Here is a 17,272-nt window from a genome sequence, read left to right as displayed (position 1 = left end):
AGGACTGGCCTAGGGGTATTTTAAAGGGGTTTTAAATTAAATTTTTAGTAGAAGCGGCCAAATTTAAATAGTTATTTTTAATCTTTTTAAATTTTGTATTGTATTATATCATTGTTTTAAACTGGCTGTAAGCCGCCCTGAGTCCTCCGGGAGAAGGGCGGGGTATAAATTTAATAAAATCAAAATCAAAATCAAATCATTAGTCTGGAATGGTATAGGCTCTCCCGTTTGAGCAGGGGGTTGGACTGGAATACCTCCAAGGTCCCTTCCAACCCTTTGCTCTTCATGTAGGTTGTATTACAATGGTATTGTTTTTAAGTTAATAAGATTGCAGTTTGCCTTACTTGGTTGACTAAAAGTATAAGCACTTCAAAATGATTATGGGTGATCTTCTTGACCAGTGTTTCTTAACATTGAGGATATGTAGACATCAACTCCCAGAATTCCCCAGCCTCGATCTAATCTTTAAAGTTTCTTAGGAAAATCTGATTTTATTTTTAAATGCAACATAAACTATAGAAATGACATGCGTACCTATGTATTTATCATAATTTTATACATCAGTATTTTTCCAGGATCAATGGTTATTTAAGTTCGATACTAGGATACTTGCTGTTCTGTCATATGGGTATGTTCCCTTGTTGGCCTGTTTGTTTACCATCAACTGATGAGAAAAAGTGAGAAGCCCTGTCTGTCTGTCTGTCTGTCTGTCTGTCTGTCTGTCTGTCTGTCTGTCTGTCTGTCTGTCTGTCTGTCTGTCTGTCTGTCTGTCTACCTACCTACCTACCTACCTACCTATCTATCATAGATCCCCAATTTAGATATTTTCCTCTTTCACAATATACTAAGGACTGAGACAAGAATGAAAACAAATATAGGGGTCTTTATCCAACTGCAGCATAACAGGAAATTCCAGCTATATATAGGAATAATATACTTTTCTGTAAAAGTGCTACAGATTCTTTTCTGAGTTCATGAAAACCTAGAGACAATTCTGTATGATGTACCTCTGGAACTACGGGGACATGTCTCCTTGCGAGAAACCATATGAGATTTCTTAACAATCTGGCTGTATCTTGTAGGAGTTTCTGAACAGCTATCCTAGTAGTTTTCCCAACACTGTAAGCCTAGTCACCGGGAGAACAATCATCTTATGGAATCTGAAAGCCTAACAACTGTTGTGTATATTTTCAGACATTTGAGACAACCTTTCAAATGCTTGAATTGGTCTAAGATCCAGAGAGAGAGGAAAAAAATGAAGCTTTAGAGACGGTCCTGGTGAAAAGCTTGTCACCACTTGGAAAATGTCAGTGAGGATGATCTCTCTAGCAAGGGAATTTTCGTTGCTACCACTTTTCTAATTTTATTCAAAATGATGCTTTGTCTTCCATTTATACCTATGTCACTTAATGCTTGACAGCCATGAATATTAAGGATTGGACTTTTATTTTGAATATATACTGTATGGAGATGTTGACATTTCAATGATGCTACACTATCACATAGATCAGCTCTAATTTATTGCATTTTTGATAGAATTTGAGCAAAGCCTGAACCAAACAGAGAATATCACAAGCAATAGAGTCCCCATGTTTCATTTTATGTTAAGAGAGGAATGCTCTCAATTAAATAAAGTGGTCCTTTCCTTTCTGAAGATTGATAACTTGTTGGCAAGTCCAGAGAAAAAAAGTTTGTAATGAGTACATTTCTTTTTTATATATAATGAGAATAAAATCTCCACATTGTCCCTCAGCAGAACACAAATCATAAATATATTACAGTTAAGATAGTTCAGTCCTGTGAAGGTTAAAAAAAACCCAAGTATTAGACATTACAAATAACCAGCCATCTCTGATTATTTAACATGCTGAACTGAAACTGACAAAACTCAGAATTAGTTATTTCATTAGCCCTACTTTGAAAGTTACAATAAGATGTGAATGAGTTCTAAAATTGTTTTTATAATAGAAATTGAGATTAATTACAATTAATTTATATTTTAATTACAGACATATTTACAATGTCTGAACAACCAAGGTCTTCCACCTCTGTTTAAGTTGATTTCCATTATTCTCTAAGTCCTGCTGTGCCACCTCATTGTGAGAGGGAGTTGGGATATTCCTGGTAGAGACAAGTGAAGAATGTCAGAAACATATATAAAGTGTATATATATATATATTCCCAACAGGGTCAGCCTATTTCCTTCAGGGAAAGTGGGAAAGTGACCTCTAACTTTGTCTGTCTGATAGTTGGAATGCCAAAATTAAAAAATAATTGAGAAAATTAACTGATTTGTACTTTTCACATATTATGGTTAATACTTATTTATGAATAAATACCAGTGTTTTCATTTCATCCAAAAACTACTTAGATTTTGATAAGCAACTTAATACTATTGCTCTGTCCATCACAATATATTTCCCCTTAAGAGGATAGTGTTTATGCATTGATGGATTACAAACTGAATTTCCAGGCAGCTCGGTCCAGTAATGCATTTGCCTTCAGTCTATACATCAATCTCTTAAACTGTCCAGAAATCCAAAAACAATTTACACTATATCATAACTTCTCCCTGAAAATATACTTGATTTGCTTTATTGATGAACTGTTTTATTTCTTACTACAGTAGACAAATTTATATTTTCCATGACTATCCAAAACATTGGTGACTTTCAAACAGAAACTGCATATAAATGTGTCACTTGCAATTTCATTTTCCATTTCCTTTTTTACTTTGGTGAAAAAAATCCATGAAAAACTTATATCTGATTCTAAATATGCATAACATTGTAAGGATGGATAATTATAGATGACACAAAAACAGACAATTTATATGGAGCTCAATTCTAGACCTGAATTTCTCAATCATTTAGTTTTTGCTAGTTTACCTTTTTTTTTTTTTTAAAGAAAACCCTTTCACATAAAATTCTACTCTGAAACAGCATCATCAGATAAGATAGTTAAAGATGGACTCAATCATTACTCTTCACAGCATACATTCATGAATCATAATTGGCTTGATCATGCAGCAATTTTCATATTATTCTGAAGCCACTAAATAATTTTATTTTATCAATTCTAAGAACCTTTGCAGTGCCATTATGTCATACAAATAAGAGATCTAGAAGAGCATTTTGCAAACTGCAAAACAGTATACATAACAGAACTGAAGAGAAAAAAGCTCTGAAAGAGGGAACAGTGAACAAACCTGCATTGTGAGTTACTTGCAATTGTTATAGAGTCTCCAAATGTTCTTCAATGGTAGTTCCACACTGACCATATTATAATCTAAATGGGATATGATCAAAGCATGTAGCATTTATCCTGGCTAGATATTCAAGGAAGAAAAGTAGGCAAAGCTTCTAATGCTATAGCAGTAGTGTCAAACTTTCATCTGACTTTCAGTAATTCACAATCGTGTCCATCTTGTCTAGTTCAATCCTCAACATGTTATTTCACATTCAGTGTATATGATTCAGATAGATAGATAGATAGATAGATAGATAGATAGATAGATAGATAGATAGATAGATAGATAGATAGATAGATAGATAGATAGATAGATATTGATTGATTGATTGATTTTTTGGCAACAATGGCAAAGAAAAAGATTGCCCAGTATAATTGACTCTGCACAGTATTGTGGATGACCTCTCCAATAGTTTTGCACAGAAGATGAAAAGCATGGGCAAAAACAAACAAAAACAAAGCAGTTTTCCTATATCACCATATTCTAGAATCATGCCATATAAGGTCAGAATCACTGCAATATTGTGCCCATAAATCTCATTCTGCCTAAATGTTTCCACTGGTTGAACCAAAGGAGATTATCTCCCCAAAAGGGACATTCCAAAAGGAGACCACATTAGCAAAACTGAGAGAAGCATGATTGCATCCATTTACTGTATTTCCTAATGTTATCAAAGTCATTAGTGTCTTTAGATTCAACCTGAAAATAGATAAGGAAGCTCTAATTAATTAGCTCTCTCCAAAAATATCATTCATTTCTCCTTCAAGGAACATGATTTTTTTTTAAAAAGAAAAGAATACTTGATGTTGGAGATGTAGAGAATAGAATAGAATAGAATAGAATAGAATAGAATAGAATAGAATAGAATAGAATAGAATAGAATAGAATAGAAATTGGAAGGGATCTTGGAGGTCTTCTAGTCCAGCCCCCAGCTTAAGCAGGAGAAACTACCATTTCAGATAAGTAACTGTCCTGTCTCTTAAAAAAAATCCAATGATGGAGCACCCACAACTTCTGAAGGCAAGCTGTTCCACTGGTTAATTGTCCTCACTGTTAGGAAGTTTCTCCTTAATTCCAGGTTGCTTCTCTTTTTGATTAGTTTCCAATCATTGTTTCTTATCCTGCCCTCTAGTGCCTTGGACAATAAATTGATCCCCTCTTCTTTGTGGCAGCCCCTCAAATACTGGAATATTGCTATCATGTCACCCCTATTTCTTTTCTCTCTCTTTAGATTAGCCAAACCCAAATCCTGCAGCCATTCTTCATATGTTGGGTGCACTCTTTGCATAATAATAGTCTAGCCAAAGTATTCAAAAGGTTATTTCCTGATGTATGCTAGCATGAAGAAAAAGCCAACCTCACAAGATTAAAAACCACCTGAAGAAGTCTTGACACAGCTTTGCTGTGGAATATATTTCAGAAAATAGTAAGTATGCTAAACTTACTTGCTAGTCCTTTAGTATGGCTATTTTCATGTCTCCATCCATCTATCCATTCATCCATCACCATTCAGAACTTCCTATGATATATCTTTATAATATGCTTGCTGATTTTAAAGCAACACATATTATATCGACTACTCTATAATATTAAAGCTCTTTAGAGGTAGAAATAGCTTGGTTTAACTGTGGAATTCTCAACATTTTTGCTTTTTGTAAAGTGTATATTCAGTCATATATGTATACACAGGAATCAGATTTTCATGATGGTATTTTCTGGTTTTAACTGGAAGTTTAAACTCAAGGGTGGGCTATAAAATCAGGCTAGACTGAGAAAATATTTTGACAAGAATAGTGGCTACTTCTAGACACTTTCTTTTGGCTTCATCTCTTCCTTCAATACCTTTATTTTCTTCTTCTTTTGCCTTCTAAAGCTCATTATCTAATACAAACACACACACGTACAGAAGCATATATATTCATTTCTTTATGATTCAGCTGCACTATTACATGAAGAACTTTACAGAGATTTGGTGGAGATGTTATGCCAATTACTGTAGCACGAATAAAGGTCAACTGTAGATAACTGCACTTGTCTCCAGGGCAAGGAGTCATTGTTTATAGCAGAAGAGATGTTTGTGAAGAGTGCAATCCTTAGGAGAAAAAACAAGTTTAATAAAAAAAAATGTTGGATGGTGAACATTTTTCAATCAGTATTGATAATACCCTTAACTAGATTTGGGGCTGTAGATTGTCAGCAAAGATAAGTCTATGTTTTCAGCTTTCTCCCATGAACACCAGAAGGCAATTTTCAGCCTTAAAGTTAAGAGGATTTCCTTTTGGATGGCTTGCTTTGGAAGATAATCCATAAAATAAACAAAACAAACAAACAAACAAACAAACAAACACAAAGCCAATACTTTTAAGCTGAATTTTCAACTATTTTTGTTGTTTCTGTGATATCCTGATCTGGTTAAAACCTGTCACAGTGGGGTTGTTCTTGTAGTTTTCCCACAGCTGAAAAACTGCCCAGATTCCTTAATATGTGTTTCAAATAACTGGCATAGGACAAAGTTAACAATTATCACAAGGGCCAAAATTGGCCTGAAGGCAACAAGAATGTTTTAGACTCTAGCTTGTAGGGGAAGAAAAGATGACAAGATTGTGTTAACTGTCTCAGCTCTGGCTTCATATGAAGTCTGGAAAAGTTGGAAAGTCCTGGAAATGCAAGCCATAAACAACATAGTTTCATTCTGAGATCCAGATTGGCAATTGATCCAAGTCCAGGTATTGCATAATTTGCTCAGGTGGTATTTGCTCTTAGGGCCTATTGGCAGCTGCACGTCTCAGAATCAGCCTCTGCAGCTCAATCCACTAAACAGAGTTATCTGCTACATTTGGCAGTTATAGACACCAAAATGGCAAGCTCTAATAAGACAGAAAAGAAGGATTTGGGAAGTTAACTAGATCACTGCTTGTATTAGATGTACTGTAAAGCATTGCTTTATTAATACTAACATTTCTCTAAGATATGATGGGGACTCATGTCTGCTCATCCTCTCCTAATCCTCCCCCTCCTCATCCATGCAAGCAACCAATATGAACACAAAACCTGAATATAGTCAGCTAGCTATTATTGCATACATAACTGCAATAGCACTTAGACTTATATATTGCTTCATAGTGCTTTACACCTCTCTCTAAGTGGTTTACAGAATCAGCATATTGTCCCCAAAAATCTGGGTCCTCAGAAAAATGGAAGGTTGAGTTAATCATGAGCCAGTCAAAATCGAACTCCTGGCTATCAGCAGAATTAGCCTGCAGAATTCTAACCACTGAGACACCAAAGCTCTTGGTGGTTTAAATTTAAACTGTTTAAAACAAATAGTGTTTTACTGGATTGTTGTATTCCAGCCAAAATCATTCTTGTGAGATGACAGCCATATAAATTTGATAAATAAATAATTTAATTTCTATTGACTGTAATAACCACTTAAACATACTAATACTTTTACAAGGTATTTCTTTCCTTGCCTCCCCCCTTCCTCTAGTTTGGTCACCAAAATAAATAATAAACTCAAATGGAAGGAGCAAGGGAAGGAGGGAGGAAGAATGACATATCTATGATTCTAGGAGCTTCAAATTTGAATTTCACAGTGAAGATGGCAATGGATGCAGACTGAAAATATATTTAAATATGGTAGTATATATTGTAACCTGTGAATATTCTTCTAAATGATACATCCATACTTTCATGTTATCAGAAAATTCTTCAGCCTTAGGTTTTTTATTTAGTTGGGTTGATCAGCAAACTCAAATCTACAATTGGGAAATAGTTTTGGCTCTTAGGCAGTCTATTTTATAAAAGGCATGTTTTTAGTTTTCCTTGTTACCCTTTTAATCTAGTTAGTGTATTGTAAGGTAAATCTGATTTTCTGCTTTGTATTTTGTAAAGGTCTATTGAAACTAAAGCCAACCTATAGTCTTAAACATTAAAATCAAGATGTTATACATGAGATCGAAGGTTATTCCATTCTTTTTGCTTGGGAGGAAAGATAAATTGTATAGCAAAAGTGGATAAAGACAGCTGCATACATAAGATATAGTGTGATGCCTTGCTGTTGTGTAGCTTTCCATTTGATACTTTCAGTCAAACACAAACTCGTCTCCTGTCCCCCTCTCTCCTCTCCTCTCCTCTCCTCTCCTCTCCTATCCTATCCTATCCTATCCTATCCTCTCCTCTCCTCTCCTCTCCTCTTTTTTCAAATTTAAATTAACATTGTGTCAAGCTATTTTATTCCATGCAAAACATAGCCCAGTGGAGATATTCTATACCACTTCTATGTCTTATTAGGATGTATTTCACTTCTTTATATCACAGTCTTGACAATTCTTCACAATTTCCTTCCCAGTGCATTTATGAGCAATAATAAATTCAATGCTATGGAATTTATAAGTATTTATTGTTATTTAGTTTTTGCATGAATAGATTTGAATGTTTTATGGAAGCTAATGATGAAATGGCAAACCAAAGAGGAAGTCACTTGATAGAACAGTTAAATTAGCAAAAAGATATTTAGTCACAAGGAAGTTACATCATTTTGCATAGCAAAAACAAAATGTCTGGCCATAAATTGTCTATGTATGCTTTGTTGCCTTGCTACAATATTACTATGGATTTTTCTTGATAATTTGAGGTGGAATCAGTCATTAATGTAAACAGTTCTGCTGACAGATGGAATTGCAAGTTGAACTAATGCTCTGATAACTCTAAATTAAAAATGTGTTAAATGGTATTTGTGACATTGCTAAAGAAGTATTGTTGTTCTTTTTCTTCCATACAAAAACTTAGTATGCATCCTGTTGCACAGAAAATATTTCCTAGATAACTAATCCTTATTTTTCATTCTCCTGGAATGGCTTGGCTTCAGAAGTTGTAGGTGCTCCATCAGTGGAGGTTTTCAAGAAGATACTGGGCAGCCATTTGTCCAGAATGGTATAGGGTATCCCGCTTGAGCAAGGGGTTAGACTAGAAGACCTCCCAAGTCTTGTCCAGCTCTGTTATTCTGTTATTCTCAATGTCAGTGAAACATTCTTTAGAAAGATAGGAGAGATCTCCAGTTTCCCCACTATAAAATTACCAACTATGTCACCAAACAGGCAACTGAAAAGTACTGAAAAACATTCAACAAAAACATTATCTTGTTGTAAAGGAGTACATTGCATTAGCCACAAGTTGGAATTCTCTTATTGAAAAATACGATTTTTCCTCTGTATGTCTGGCAATAACTATATGTGAGAAATTAAGTACTTAAAGTGCAAGGAAAAACAAATAGATCTGGTTCAACAGAACTACATCATTTAATTATTTTTATTACAGCTTCCTCTACGTTTGCAAATAGTTCGGCATATCTGTGGTTAATGCTGTGATACAGGAAAAAGCCATGATGGTGCTGATGTTGGATTTGTGATTATGTATTTACAGCATATATCCAAGCCTACAACAGTTATCCCAGGCAAGAACTGTCTTCCAGATTCTGTAAAGAGAGAGAAACATGAAAATGAAGCTTGATAATATAATTTATGATATTGTATGACAAAACTGGAACTCATATCATTCCTAAGATGTTGCTGGACCATCATTATCCCTAACCAGATTCCAATCACTTTATCATTTTTCCTCTACCAATATATATATAGTGTTCCTTGTTCATTTTTAATGTACTTGTAGCTTTTCTGTTATGACATTTAGTCAAATAACATATTTTTAATATTTCATGTTGAAATAAATATTACATTACTACCTCAAAGACCCAGGACATTCATTTTAACAGGACCTGTAAATATAAAATGTTTCTAATTATATCTAATAGCCTATGATGTATCTAGTTGAATTCTGAGGGCTTTAAAGATTAATATTCAAATAGGTTCCTCTTACCTGAGTGAAGAGACCTCAGATTCAGAAAAGCAAGAACTTTTATTGCTGTGCTTTGCCAGTGAATAATGAAGCAATAATAAAAATAAGAACGAAAAGCTTGTTTGAGAGTCAAGAAGGACACACGTTTTAAATTAGCATTCAACAAACCAGACATCTTTGATAGTGTTCAATTTCTCATTTTTCAATGAGTAATTTTAATTGAACCCATTTCTGAAATCATGGGCTAGTTTGGCTCTGAAATAAAAAACCAACCTACTCCCAAACTCTCTTGTCAGACTAAAGGATGGCATATTCTTAATAATCATTTATTTATTTGTTATGAAGCGACAAATGTTTTTCCTCAATGGATGTAATTTTTCCATATTTTTAACTCGTTGAGGTGTAAACTGCCTCTCTCTCTCTCTCTCTCTCTCTCTCTCTCTCTCTCTCTCTCTCTCTCTCTCTCTCTCTCTCTCTCTCTCTCTCTCTGTGTGTGTGTGTGTGTGTGTGTTAAAATTCAAGATACACAACATTCTGCTTCATTTTCGTGCTCAATATTCCCAGGCTAATTTAAATTTTGCCATAACATGGCAACGGTTGCAGCATAACATGTCAAAAGTAGATGTATATTTAGAAGTCATATGGGAGAAATCCACAATGCATGTTTATTCTTTTCAAACCCAAACCAATGCTGTATATGGAAAACATTATGTCATGGAGTCTTCCCAAGATTTCTCACTTCGTGTCTTTCAAGGAAACCACTTGGCATTTCTTTTCAGTCACACCACAAAAATGACATCAGAAAGCATCCTGCTGATCTAGAGAATGTTTTGTGAAAGCATTCTTATTAGCAAATCCAAGCTGGATGCTGAGCTCCTACTATTTGAAAAGGTGAGAAATGATATTGAGGAAAGTGTAAATGACTTTTCTGCTGCCAGCCGTGCCTAGCATAACCATATAACCAAATAACATGAATGCAAAACTGATCATCAGGGCTTTTTTTCTCATAGAACGCCCAGAACGGAGTTCCGGCAACTTTTTTGGATGGAACCTTGTAGGGTAGGCAAGGCGGGTTGTATGAGTTCCGGCACCTTTTTTTTTTTTTTTTTTTTTAGAAAAAAAGCACTGCTGATCATACATGTAATTGTGTAATTGCATACATGTCTTGCTTCTAATTATAAGTCACACTAGGTCCTGGAAGATTTTTTTTCTCAGGTAATCCCAAAATTAAAAGAGAGAATTAAGTTATATATGATAAATAACAATTATTATAGACCTATTCAATGTTATGTTCAGGTTAAATATCTACTGATCCCTAACATGTTTTCCCCAAAATAAGACCCACCCAGAAAATAAGCCCTAGCCTGATTTTTTTTAGCCTAATATAAGCTCTACCCCCAAAATAAGCCTGGGGGGGGAGTGGACCTGACCAATACAGAAGGTGACAAACGCTCGGGGCCGATGGTGTCAGGGCAGATAAGTCTGAGTGTGGAAGCAGAGGCAGGAGATGGAGGCAGGCAATCCAGACACAGTGCATGGCTACCTGCCCCGGTGCAGCCACTGGCAAGTTGAGAAACGGTAGTGTTATGGATTGAATATATATTAGTTGTGTTAATCCCTGCTAAAGTGAAACTAACTTAACTCCAACTGCTTGTGAAGCTAAAATGATACTAACCTTTAGATGACCCTGACTGTTAACTCCAACTGGAGGGAAAATTTGAACATTCATATTTCGGCGGGTTTTTCAAGTATTGTGATTGGTTGATAACCCTGTGGGCTAAGAGTATAAATTACAGGCAATTGCCTGCAGTTTTCCAGTTCTACTCTGAGTCAATAAATAATGTTGTAACTATGCTGGTCTGCTCCTTATCTACTGAAACCCACTACACAATAGGTGGGATGGAGTGGGCGGCCAACCGTAGGAGGCTTATCCTCACATGGTGGCACCAACAACAGGCAGAAGCAGAGGCACAGGGGGGAGGCAGGTGATCCAGATGTGCTGCCTGGCTGCCTGGCTTGCGGGAGGCCTATGGGAGACTCATGCAGTGGCACTGGCAGCAGGCCGAGGCAGAGGCATGGGGGAGAGGCAAGTGACCCAGACATACTTTGCAGCCATCTGGCTTGCATGAGGCTCATAGGAGGCTCACAGGAGGCTCATGAGGTGGCATTGGCAGAGATGGAGGAGGAGGCATGGGGGGAGGCAGGCGATCCAGATGTGCCACTCACTCCATCCCACCATCTCTCGGCTTGCCTGTGGCCATGCCGGGCCTGTTGGCCATGCCTCTGCCTCTACCTGCTGCCAGTACCATTGCACAAGCCTCCTGCAAGCCTCCCACGAGCCAGGCTGCTGTGTGGCACATCCGGATCACCAGCCTCCCCCTGTGCTGTCGTGAGTGCTGTCGTGAGAGCCTCTCACAAGCTTCCTGTGGGCCAGGCAGCTGCATGGCACTTCCACCCTGCATGCTTGCCTTCGCCTGCTGCTTGGACAGGTAATCAACTCACCTGCACTGCACAGGCTGCACAGCCCCAGAGTGCACTGGCCATGGCACCGGCAGGCTGCCAGGCACTGTCAGCCCCTGTGCACTCACCACCAGGGGTGGGGCATGCCAGGGGTGGGGCACCTGATCAGGCTGATCATTCTGATAACCTGAAAATAAGCCCTAATGCATCTTTTGGAGCCTATATATAGCCTATATATAGCATTCTATGCCTACCTGTGTCTGCATTATAAACTTTTTGTGTGTGTGCTTTCAAGTCCTTTGTGACTCCTGGTGACTGCCTGGATGAATCCCTGCACTTCTATTGGCAAGTTTTTGGAAGCAGTTTACCTCCTACTGAGGCAGTGGGATATGACCACGATCATTTAGTTGGCTGTTTTTGCCTCAGATGGACCTAGAACCCATGTACCTTAGTGCCTTAACCATTACACCAAACTGGCTCTTATGATAAATATGTATGTCTGAATTATCAACATTAATATCATTAAAGATGACTTTCAACAGTACATTTCCATTCTTTAATATGTTTTACGGGATCCATCCCAAAATATCCAGGATGAATAAATTTAAATTTTCTTTGGGGTATATCTGGAAATCACATAGAAATAGTGATGGAGCAATTTCTACCTCCTGTACATTCTGAATTACAGTTCAAGTCATTCAAAGGTTTTAATATTTCAGACTGGAAACATTGAAATACAGGATCTAGAATGCAACGCATGTTAAATAATTTTCAGGGAAGCTGACCTTTGTGCCATTTAAGATTGCAGTTAAGAAAGCACTAAATATTATCATTTTAAGTACTTTGGACAATGCGCATACATACAATGTGATGCATTTTCACTTTGTGAAAGGTCAATAAAATCTCACTTTCAAAGCTTCAGTGCGTTTTTATTTCAATTTCAGACATATAGAGGGATTTTTTTTTCTCCAGACTATTAAAAAAAAATCAATGTGACAGAAGAAACAAATTAAAGCATAGTTTTATGTGGACAAAATGAGCTGAAGATTGACTCAGCATGGGGCACTATGTTGCTGATTTACTACCAATAACTTTATTGTAACTGCTCTCATTATATTTTCAAGAATGTGCCAGCATTTCAGACATAGGTAATGATGGGATTGCCCTTTGGAATGCAATTTTGATCACAGTTATATATAGCTTCATCCATTGGGAGTATTTGCTCCATGCTGGGGTACGACACAACCTAATTTCACAAGTAGCAGGAGACTAAACCTAATACAACTCATTTTACCACAAAGATGGTGCAGTTCCCAAAGAGAAAGTCCACATCAGCAGAAGTCACTTACGCTGAATCACAGATTCAAACTTGATTCAATCACTAGACAAGTTTAATTGCTAGCAATGCTCTCCTTCTAAAGCCAATGCCAGTTTTTAGAAGATTATTTATTTATTTAGTGTATGGCATACAATGTCAGGGAAATCTACACGTGCTAGACACTGTAGTCATGACAGCCTAGATTACTAGTTCATTCTGTTCGGTGCTTGCACGCCTATTCTTGGTGCACTGAGGGGGGATAAATTAGCTTTATACCAATTATACTTTATACTATACCTAGTAGTGCTTGGATTGCTGGCTCTTCCAGGCTCTTCCACCAGTCTCTCCTCACCTTGTGTCGTGTTGCCTTGTCTAACCAGGTTCAGCACCAGCTTCCACTTTCTGCACACATGAACACAGCTAGGTTTTCCCCACTGAAGTGGTACCTATTTTTCTACTCACAATATGTTGTTCTTTTGAACTGCTGGTTGGGCAGGAGCTAGTAATTGAGCGAAGGGAGCTCACTCCATCTCACAGAACTGGACTCAAACTGCCGGAGTGCAGACCATTTCTGGCCAGCAGTTTCAGCCTCATTAAGCCACTGTGTTACCATGTCCCTGACTTTTAGAAGATAGTAGGCCTAGATCAGGGATAGGCAACCTTGGGTCTTTTATGACTCGTGGACTTCAACTCCCAGAATTCCTGAGCCAGCCAGTCCACGAGTCATAAAATAGCTAATGTGCTTCTCCCTCTCCCTCTCCCTCTCCGTGTGTGTGTGTGTGTGTGTGTGTGTGTGTGTATTCATGATTCGTAATACTGCACTCTGTTTTGACTGGATCTCTTTGATTTTTACACATGATCCACAAATACCTGACCCAATGCAGAGAGAAAGGGACAGGAATTCAGTACAAATCAATATATACAGGCAATTATAACATTATATGGCCATCGGCACTGCTGGAAATATAGTTTGCATGTTATCCAATTGATGTAGAACCATTCTAGCTTTTGGTGCCACCTGAAGACATAATTGTTCACTTTGGCATTTTGGTGCAACTATGTTCTGGTATTATTGTCTTATGTTAAGATTTTGATTTCTTGAGCAACTCTTTAAAGAACCCATTATTAACTGTCACGCTGAAACAAATTCTATCCAGCTTTAAGATTACTATTAATGAAGAAAAAGCAGACGATAACTATTTAATGAAGAAAACAGTGGTTTAGCAATATACACAGGGCCAGAGCTTTTGAAACTGTTATCTACAGCTGAAAAATAATGTTTTGGAATATAAATTATGTATAACTCATGGATTGTCCTTATGCAGATGGCAGGAGAGGGCAGAAGTCAGATATGGCTCTGGGTGCTGTCATACACATTATCATTGTGCGCAATCCAGAAAAAGAGGCAGGTCCTATGTGTATTAATTATGTGAACCTCTCCATATGTGACAGAAGAATTCACAAACAAAACTCTTTACCATTCCTGGCTAGGGCAGGAAGTGTGTATAAAATCTATAATGAGACAATACCTTTAGGTGATTCTAGAATCTGCATGTTTTATGTTAAACAATTGTTTTCCAGCTCACAATCTGTGATTCAGATATGACATTAGACTACTCTAATGAAGCTAAGCAGTCATAATGTAGTCTAAGAATATTCTTATTACTATTTTGTCTCTCTCCCTCTCCTTCCAACTTGCTTACCCCCTGCTGTTGTTTTTATGCTGAGTTGTGCATTTTCTTCAAAGGATTTGGTATGAATGTTTAATTGCAATGCCGGTACCAATCAAAAATTTAAAAGATTTGAAGTTTTCATGTGGTCTTTTATGGTCATTATACAGGCGTAATGACATAATAAATGTTTTGCTAAGCTACAGCAAAAGTTTACCTAGCCCACCATTTACTTGTCGGCAATAATCAGACAGATGGTATTAGAAGAGGAGATAGAACAAATTAGCCATCAGTATATTTATTTATTTATTGATTTGGTCATCAGCAGCCAGTGCAATGAAGTTCTTGGACTAGGGTTGGGGAAACCAAGATTTAAATCCCTTTACCTTGTGGCTGCTCACCACTCATCAGCTGCTTTGAGGACTATTTTGGAAGATGACTTAACATTCTTTTAAAACAGTACACAGGTAGTCCTCGGCTTACAACAGTTCATTTGGTGACCATTCAAATTTACAACAGCACTGAAATATGTGACTTATGACCCATTTTCATACTTACGACCTTTGCAGCATCCCTATGATCATGTGATCAAAATTCAGAAGCTTGGCAACTAGTTCATCTTTATCACTGTTGCTGTGTCCCAAGGTCGTGTGATCACCTTTTGCAGCCAGCAAGGTCAATAGGGAAACCAGATTCACTTAACAACCAGGTTACTTACCTATCAACTGCAGTGATTCACTTAACCACTGTAGCAAGAAAAGTCACCAAATGGGCAAAACTCACTTAATAAGTGTCTCACTTAACAACAGAAATTTTGGGCTCAGTTATGGTCATAAGCAGAGGACAACCTCTACACATGTTCAAAAACAATTCAACTAAATGTCAGAGGCACAACAAAGGTAGGATTGCACCCTGAAGGACCAGAGGTAGCATTAGTGATTTTTCTTGACGTCAATATGCTACCCTGTGATGCTACCATTGATCAGTTGCTGGGGATTCATTGCTCAAAGCAGAAAACAAGGGCCAGAAAAAGGGGAACATTTTCACAGCAGAATTCCCTAGGAATGAAACAAGGGCTGGGATGAGTCCATCCCAAGGAGTCACTTGACCGTATCCCTGACCAAAGTTTCACCGAAGTAGGTCAACTACTGTAATACTCACAGTAATATTGTCAAGGCTTGCTGCCTGTTTGAAGCAAACAAATACTGCTTTGAGCACAAAAACTTCCCAGCATAATTTTATTCTGGCTGAGTTGTGATGAGATGAAGGCAACGTCATGAAGATACAGCAGAAAATATGGGCAAGTTGTTCCAGTGATCAGAGGCAAGCAGAAAAAGTCCTTAGGACTAGGGGGATTTTGGTCAAGGTCTTCTAGGTCCGACGGGTTTCCCAAGCTATTCAATTCATTCTATGCTTATCCTCATTATTTCCATTTATTCCCTGATATGGTTACTACATCCGGATTGGAAAAACCATTAAATAGCAGCAAAGAGTTATGTAGAACTCTTTTGTGCCATTTCTTGGTCATGCAGAGTTTTGTTACCTGGATTGGTAGCTTTATGCCTTGTGTTCAGAACGTTTTCTTAACAGCAAGATGAATATACTGACAAGAAATAGTGATATTGTTTTTACAGTAGATAAAGGAAGTTGCATACTAAGGAAAGAGAACTAGAAGGATTTTAAAAATTGAAGCCTCAGTTGTGCCAGATTCTTTCTCTTCAGTTTGATAGAAATACAATTGTAAACTATTTCACTGAACATTCCTAGGTAGACAAATGAAAACAATCAACAGTTCCATAAAAACCTAGAAATGACATGTTCAGAAATTATCAGAAAATACTTTATAGAAACTTATTATTCCAATTTTATAGTAATAAAATTAATCTACAGGATATCTCATGTATTTTCTATAAAAAAAATCCCAACCTAGTAGCAATTTTGTAGTAGTGTATTCCAAATTTACAGTAATTGTAAGAGTGCAGAAATATCCCATTTTCTGTCCTGAATTTATTTACCTCAGATTCATAATGGGTACCTAAACTCCATTATGCACACTATATATAGAATATAAATATTATATTTCTTTGTTTATATAGTTGAACATGGAAGGTCTTTTATTCAAAGCAATGACAAATAAAATACATCATCTTTTTCATCCTGTATGTTGCCACAGCTCACTATAGTTATCTGTATTTCTTGATAGGAATGACACATATTATTAGCAAATTCTATGACTTTTAAGAGGGAAACAATCAATAAATGTTGATATATGTATGTGCCAACCAGAAGGGCACCCAGGGAGTTAAAATGTCAATATAACAGCCATGGTCATGTAATCAAAGCCCTCTTCCCTGTCACTTTTCACAGAAGTCACATCTGTCACATATACTGTAAAACATGGCTGGGCTTCATTTAAGCACTCAAGGCTACATCTTGATTTTTTTTACTACTTACAGTACACCAGTATTACTGCAAATAATTCTAAAGCATCTAGTTGAACAAAAGAAAGACAGACATCATGTCAATACAAATTTATGTTTACATTAATATATCACTTTTCATAGCAGCCTGCTTGGAGAATGCTTTTTTCAGAAAGACTGGAACATCCACTGTGGGTAAGTTCATGTTGGCTGAAGACAATTTTGATTCCCTCCCCTTCTTCATATGTACTTCATATTTGGATCACAGTTTCTTAAGTCATAATGTGGTTAATTTAAT

Source organism: Protobothrops mucrosquamatus, unplaced genomic scaffold (assembly GCF_001527695.2).
Source record: "Protobothrops mucrosquamatus isolate PMUCROS unplaced genomic scaffold, P.Mucros_1.0 scaffold676, whole genome shotgun sequence".
NCBI lineage: Eukaryota > Metazoa > Chordata > Lepidosauria > Squamata > Viperidae > Protobothrops > Protobothrops mucrosquamatus.
The sequence above is the reverse complement of the archived record's forward strand: the minus strand, read 5'-3'. Positions refer to the sequence as shown.